Source organism: Melanotaenia boesemani, chromosome 10 (assembly GCF_017639745.1).
Source record: "Melanotaenia boesemani isolate fMelBoe1 chromosome 10, fMelBoe1.pri, whole genome shotgun sequence".
NCBI lineage: Eukaryota > Metazoa > Chordata > Actinopteri > Atheriniformes > Melanotaeniidae > Melanotaenia > Melanotaenia boesemani.
Window position 1 is genome coordinate 6,460,986 of NC_055691.1, and position 7,283 is coordinate 6,468,268.

At 37.3% G+C, this 7,283-nt stretch overlaps 1 pseudogene; it reads left to right on the plus strand.

Annotated features, from left to right (window-relative positions):
- Positions 1–391: 391 nt before the first annotated feature.
- LOC121647669 lies at positions 392–1,622 on the plus strand (annotated as a pseudogene).
- Positions 1,623–7,283: the final 5,661 nt, after the last annotated feature.

Below are 7,283 nucleotides of genomic sequence, written 5' to 3' on the forward strand. Positions count from 1 at the left end.
GGAAGTTCATGGTTTCTGCCTGGATCTCATTTGATGATACCAGAATTTCCTTCCAAAGTTGCCATACAGCCTCTCACCCTCACTGAGCTTCCTATTAAGGATGGTCCACATTAAAACAGCACAATGGAGCTGCGCAGCGCCATGCAGTACACGGACACCGACAGCTAGCCTACCGAAATGCCTCCCGAAGACATCGACCAACATCTTAATTCTCTACCTTGGGTGCTCATTGTCGCAATGTCTCACTGATAGATCATGTATTGATGGAATGACAGTGACAAAATGGCAAGGCTCTAAGTTTTACTTCTCCGTTTTGCTTGGTGTAGTGAGGCAGAGGCTGCAGATCTTTTCTGAAGTTGTCCGTTAGCAGGGCGTGTGTGAAGGATTGGAATTAAAGAAGCAGTACAAACGCTACAGCCTCCAACACAGAAAAGCAGCACTGTGATTTGGAACGAGATAAACAGTATTGTGAACTTTGTGGGAAAATGGAAAACCTCCTTAAGTGTGGTAGGTGCAGAAACTCCTTCTACTCTAGCAAGGAGCATCAGAAACAGCACTGGAAGATACACAAGCTCATTTGAAAGAAGGTAGACAAGACTCACTTTCCTAAACTGAATCCCGGACAGGGTCCGCCATCGGAGAACAACAAAACACAAGATTAGAACCAAGAAAAGAAAAGCACACAGCACGTGGACCCGGCATCCTTGTCGCAAACTATAAACACAGAAGCACCTGAAGTCAAGGATAAAGCGGGAGCAGACGGGTCCAGCACCCCCACCACACCTAACGGACAGTCAGGCTCATCTGCTCAGAAACTTGCTATCGAGTACATTATCCCATGCATGAACAAGCACGGTATCTGTTTTGTGGACAATTTTTTAGGGGCAGAAACTGAACTGGGTGTTTTGGAGAATGTGAAGGTCCTGCACAAAACAGGCAAGTTCACAGATGGCCAGTTGGTCAGGCAAAAGAGTGACTCTACTAAAGACATCAGAGGGGACAAAATCGTGTGGATAGATGGGAAGGAGGCAGGCTGCGAGAGGATCCTCTTTTTAATGAGTCGTATGGGCGATCTAATCAGAAATTGTAATGGCAACCTGGGAAACTACACTATAAATGGAAGGACAAAAGCAATGGTGGCGTGTTACCCTGGAAATAGAACAGGCTATGTGCGCCATGTGGATAACCCCAATGGTGATGGGCGGTGTGTCACATGCATATATTACCTTAATAAAGATTGGAATGCCAAGGAACACGGCGGCCTTCTTTGAATCTTCCCAGAAGGAAAGGCCCAGTTTGCCGACATAGAGCTAAAATTTGACCGTCTGCTGCTGTTCTGGTCGGACAGACGGAACCCTCATGAAGTTCAGCCCGCTTACGCTTCAAGGTATACTATCACAGTTTGGTATTTTGATGCAGATGAGCGAGCCAGAGCTAAAGAAAAGTACTTAACAGGTGCAGGAGATAAAGGAGTAAAAGTTGAACTCAACAAATCATCTGATAGCTAGTAGGATAATCGCATCCCCAGCTAACAGCCATTAAGTGCTCTGTCCTAAGAAAAGGGCCTCTAAAAAGTGTGTGTGTGTTTTACTTGACAACACTACAGACTTTCACTCAAGTGGGTGCAACATAAACCTATAAATAAATGGTAATTTCTGTTCATTTTTAGTCAACTTGGGCAACCCAGCAGGCCTTGAATGTCATAACATTGTACTGAAAGGGATTGTATGTTTTTCTTTTTTTTCATCTTTTTTGCTCACCATTTCAGTGGAGAATGCATTTACAATACAGCTGACATTTTGAAAAAAGGCTTCAGTGGTATCAAGCTCAGAGGAAATCTTAATTTTTCTTCCAGTTAATTCCATAAAGGTACAGTGTTTTGCATATGCGTCATATTATGCTTTTCACATGGAGGGGCTGCTAGAATAAGCTAATGTATGTGACTTTGCAATAATTTGAGAAATGATCTGAATTAAAGACACCCTGTTTCCTACAGAACTGTTTTGGTCTAAGTTTGAGTTCATTCTTTTGTTGTACTGTAGATGCCAACTAAGAGTTTTTTCTTTTCTCATCTAGGGATCTAAACAATTTGATTTAGTACCAAGTCATCAAGAGTTTAATAAATGGTATCTCTGACTGGAACGCAGGGCTTTGGCACTACCTAAGTTGCTTTTCTCTACATAAAACAAAGTTCCCTACGCCCTCTGCAGGATTTTGGTTGTACACTTTTTTTTTTCATTGCTGTTGTTGGGTCTGGATGAATGGACATTAGTTGCTGCAAAGATAAACTATTTACAAATTGATTACATCTGATCTTTACTCCTTAAACAATTATAAACATTTAAAGTATTACAGTTGCATTTTTTTTCAGTGCACTATAGATCAGGCAGAAAATTACTGCATAAATGCTTTGCAAGTTGATTTTTATTAAAATGATTTAACATTCTGCATAATGTACCAGGGTTACTCATTTGTCTTCAGTAGTTGCTTTGCAAATGGCTTTATTTTAATGTTTTGGATGTCAGAAACTAATGTGCTCTGATAATCTTTACTGCTTTAAAACCAGTATAGACCATTTTAAGACAGTCTCTAAACTTTAGTATTACAAATACATTTAGAGAATGTTACTTGCTAAAGCCTCAACTTTCAGGGTACATCGTGTAATTAGTGCTTCTAGATGGCATTCACTTTTGAAAAAACTCAATAAAATTGAGAGAAATGCAAAACAAACAAACAAAAAAACAAAATGGATGGTCTACAGGTTAAGGTCAGGGAATGATGGTGGCCACATTATACGTTTGGCCTTGAGCCATCCACCAACCATCCAGAACTCCATCTATCTGGACCATCCAGTGTATTCATCAGTCAGTATATTTCTCTCTTGGATAAATGAAGTATTTTTCATTCACCTCAAAACTGTATGAAAATTAGTCTCCATGCATTTCTGAATCCACTGCAAATGTTTTTCATTTTGAGCATTGGTTAAGGGTGGGCAATGTACAGCTTTATGCACAGCTACAGTCTCTGGAGTATCCTGCATGGAGGGGTTCTTTGGATTCCAAAGACACCAGCAGCTTGAAATACCGGCTTGCTGCTTAGCAGCTTTTTAACAGCTGCTCTCTTATTGCATTTGTCTGATGGAGCCTTTCCCTGATACATTTTTATCTGAGCAATCCACTTTACTCTCTGAATCACACACAAATCATTTAACAGTATGATGATCTCACTTTTTCATTGACTGTCCTGTGTTTCCATTTCTTTTTCCTCATACTGCATGGAAACTGCAACTTTCTTGATAATGTGGTACAACTTAAGTAGTTTCCCTTTGATTAAACTTCTATGGAAATTAAATATCATACCTGTCTGAAATTGTTATCAGTGATCTAAACAGGCAGGAAAAACAACTGAAGAAACACTAAAACAAGAAACACTAAAACTAGAAAAACTGAAACCTAAATTTTTTATTAAGTGAAATCCTACATGATCCTACTTGGATCCACAGCCACTGTCTTCACATATCTGGCACAATTCTTTGTGTATACCTTTAAAAAAAATCAATACAATGTTTTACAAAAGCACAATTTGGTTTTGGGTCAACATAATATTAAATTCCAACAATGAGACTTCAATATTTCAACAGCATGAGTGCTCGCACTTGATTAGTGCAGCTCTAGTGAGATTTGTATAAAACAAAGATGAAAATTAATCCTAAACACTTAATTCTAAGATGATGAAAAGAAAAAAGAAAATCCTATTTTCTTTCAGGTTTTTTTTCTTTCAGTTTTTTTTTTTTTGTATGTTAACATCGCATTGTTATAGAAATGATGAAACTCCAAAGTGAAATTAGAGCGTGTGCCTCTCATCCCTACCAACCCTTTATTTTTTTTAATAATGGCCCTATTATCCTATTGTTTGATTATCCTACTAATAGAACCTTTTCCCAGAAATAATTACCTATTTGCAGCCTTTGTTAAGTTGAGACGTGCTGCTACTGCATTTCTGCACGTTTCTTTGTTCTACTTCCAGCTGGATCCCAGCCTTGTCAAAGCTCAATCATTTAAATGTAAAGAGGTTTTATTGATTAAGTAAGAGTTTAAACCACTACAAAACCTTTTCAGCTTTAATGTATTCTATTGTGTAATTATTTCTGAGAAATATACAATACTAAGCAATTCCATGCTCCTCTTTTGGCAAAACATGTCAGTCAAGCTCAAAATTAAATTCAATATGTACGTGAAACAGTTGCTGCAGGTGAACTAAGTGGGTATAAATGGAGTTGATGCTTGAGGCAGTAAGCCAGTAAAGCAAGTTTTCAGTAAGTGAGATGAAGTGAATAAATCTACTTTAAGAAAGTGAATCAAGCAGTTTAGTAAGAAAGAGATCAATAAGTAAAATTAAGAGTAAAGATTGAGGCAGTGCAGAAATTTTGTGCAAATTCAAGAGGTGACATGAACAAACCTTCTTAAGATGTTAGAAAAGAAAAAGAAAAGTTTAACCCATGATCATACCACATTTGTGAACTAAATATGGACATCTAAAGATTTGAACCCAGTTTTAGTAAGCAATGTTAAAAACAATAAATCAATCCAGAAAACTAGGTGTCATTTTTTAACCAAATCATCCTTTTACCACCTGGAGAATATATCTAGAAAATAGGGACTGATATATATATAAGCAAGTATAACAAGCATATGTACAAATACATAAGTATGAATGGAAATAAAAAAGACGTTTACTGGTTTAGCTGGTTATGTTAACCTAGATTAAATGGTAATCTTCAGTTTTTCAGATCCAAAATGGCTAACCTAAGTAAGTTAATACGGAAACATATGCTGTGAACATAGCCTAGTAGGCAGTAGGTTTAGCTCAGGCTATGCTGATCATTTTTGTCTGGCAAGTTCCCCATTGCATACTTCACTGCCTGAAAAGAGAAACGTTTCAACGTCAGTCTTTGTAATTTTAATTGGAATCAAGCGTGCTTTCTATCCAGAGTGATAAAACTACACAAGGATTTATATTTCTTATATCTGGAATAAACTTGGGCTTTTCTTAGAACCTCCATTTATGCAGCTCTTTGTTCAGTAATACAGCAACCACCGTTATATCCCTGCTTTTAGCTTTTCCTTTATGAAAGCCTTTGGTGATGTCTGATCAATTATCCCATGTTTTTGTTATTGTGTTCTGACCTAGCACAAATTCTTTTATACTTTTATAACATTAAGAAAAACTGCAATGAAGTTTTTTTCCTTTTCATTGCATATTGCTTTGTGTTTTCCACCATGAGATTTTCACAGCTGCCATGGTCAACCCATATGTTTCCTTTTTACAGCCTTCCCATTTTGTTTACATACAGCAGACTGGGAACAAACATTTTTGGCCATACTAGTTTCATATTCTTCTTCATCATTTCACCTGTCTTTTGTTGAAGTCATGTTTAAGTACAATGGCTCATTAAGGTCTCTATGAACTTTAATTTCTGACAAATTTTTACACTAACTTTAGAATTGCAAATTACAAGACAACTCCAATTCCCCCTTTATAAGTGGGGAATAGTATAGATTTCTTTTGCACTCAATATGGAAAAAAATACATAACAAATTTGTATTTGTTTAGTTTTACAGACCCTGAATGCTCGGCTGTTAGATTTGTTTGATCCCATCTGTGATTTGTTTTAATTCCAAGGAATATGAAGTTGATGTTAATTTTTTTATTTCACCTTATTGTTTAGGTTTTAGATGGTTGCCTGCTGCAGCACACCTGACTCAAATTAATGACCAATTAAGATGAATGTCCAGCTGTAGCTGACTGTGCTGAATGTCAGACAGGCGAATAACGTTGACTCATAGATAGAGGTAAGCCAGCAGATTTGTTGTGTTTGTTGCTTTGCTAAAAAAAAAAAAAAAAAAAAAAAAAAATGACAGCCTTTCATTGACATGATTGTTCTAAATGAATCCAGCTTATCAAGAGGAGTCTTGATGACATAAACCTCATACATTGGCAAAGCAAATTTGTTCAGCACAACACACTAACCAGACAATTATTCTGTTTGCTACAATGCTGGACAGGCCAAGTTAAAAAAAAAACAAAAAAAAACATGATCATTCTCGTGGAATAGCTTTACTCATGATTTAGTCAGAAACATGGGCTGGTAGTGGCTCAGGTGGTAGAGGAGGTTGTTGAATAACTGAAGATCGGCAGCTCAAAACCCTGTTTCATTACAGTCAATCGGTAGTTGTGTCCTTAGGCAAGACAGTTCGCCTTCATTGCCTCTAGTGTTAGCATCACTAGTTTATGAATGTTCGGTGGTGGACAGAAAGGCCATTGGCACAGACTGGCGGCCACATTTCCATCATTCTGCCCCAGGACAGCTGTAGCTACAAGTGTAGCTTCCCGCCACCAAGTATGAATGAGAAGGAAATGAATATTGGATTCACTGCAAAGTGCTCTCGGTGCTAAAAAAAAAAAAAAGTACTATAGAAATCAAATCCATTATTATTATTATCATTATTATTTTTATTATTAATAATAATAATAATAATAATTTAAACATAACAGTTATTTTACTGAATTATTACGCACATCCTCTGTCACAAACCTTTAAATTATTAAATATTCGTTGCAGCCCTTTTCCAAAGGTCAGTCAGGCTTGACCTCTAGTGATACTAACATAAAAGTCCCTGTCAGTCCAAAGGCAACAATTTTGGCCATGATTTAAAGAAAAAGTGTGAGTCGGAGAGACATAATATCAGATATCTGCATCTCAAATAACACAACAGATTCTCCAGTTAATCAAGTTGCATTGTGAGTAATTATTTTTTGTTATTCTTTCATTCTTTTCCTAACTCTATAGTCTTTAAACCAAATTAAAGGTAATCTATTCAGCCCAGGAATGCTAGTAAGAAACCTCAGTACAACTTCCTGTACATGATAAAGCCATTTATTTTAATGAAAGCCCTCCCTAGATGTAATACTTAAAGTTTTTCCTGTTGTCATATCTCCTGCTCTAATTACTTTTGATATGACAGCAACCATTTTCAGCCCCCCTCTCTCTCTCTATTTCTTCTGCCTCCTGAAACAACCATAAACTAATGTGATAATGTCGCCGATATTGATGTGCTCACAGCAGGAAGGCTGTGAAGATTGAATAGAGAGAGAAGAAGAGGAAGAGGTTCAGAAGGAGGTGGCAGTGCAGATAGAAAGTGAATTAACAGCCACCCAGACTGAGAGTGGAGAACGATCAGAAACACTAGAGGGGCCAGAAACATGGGGGGAGGGTTGCAGCC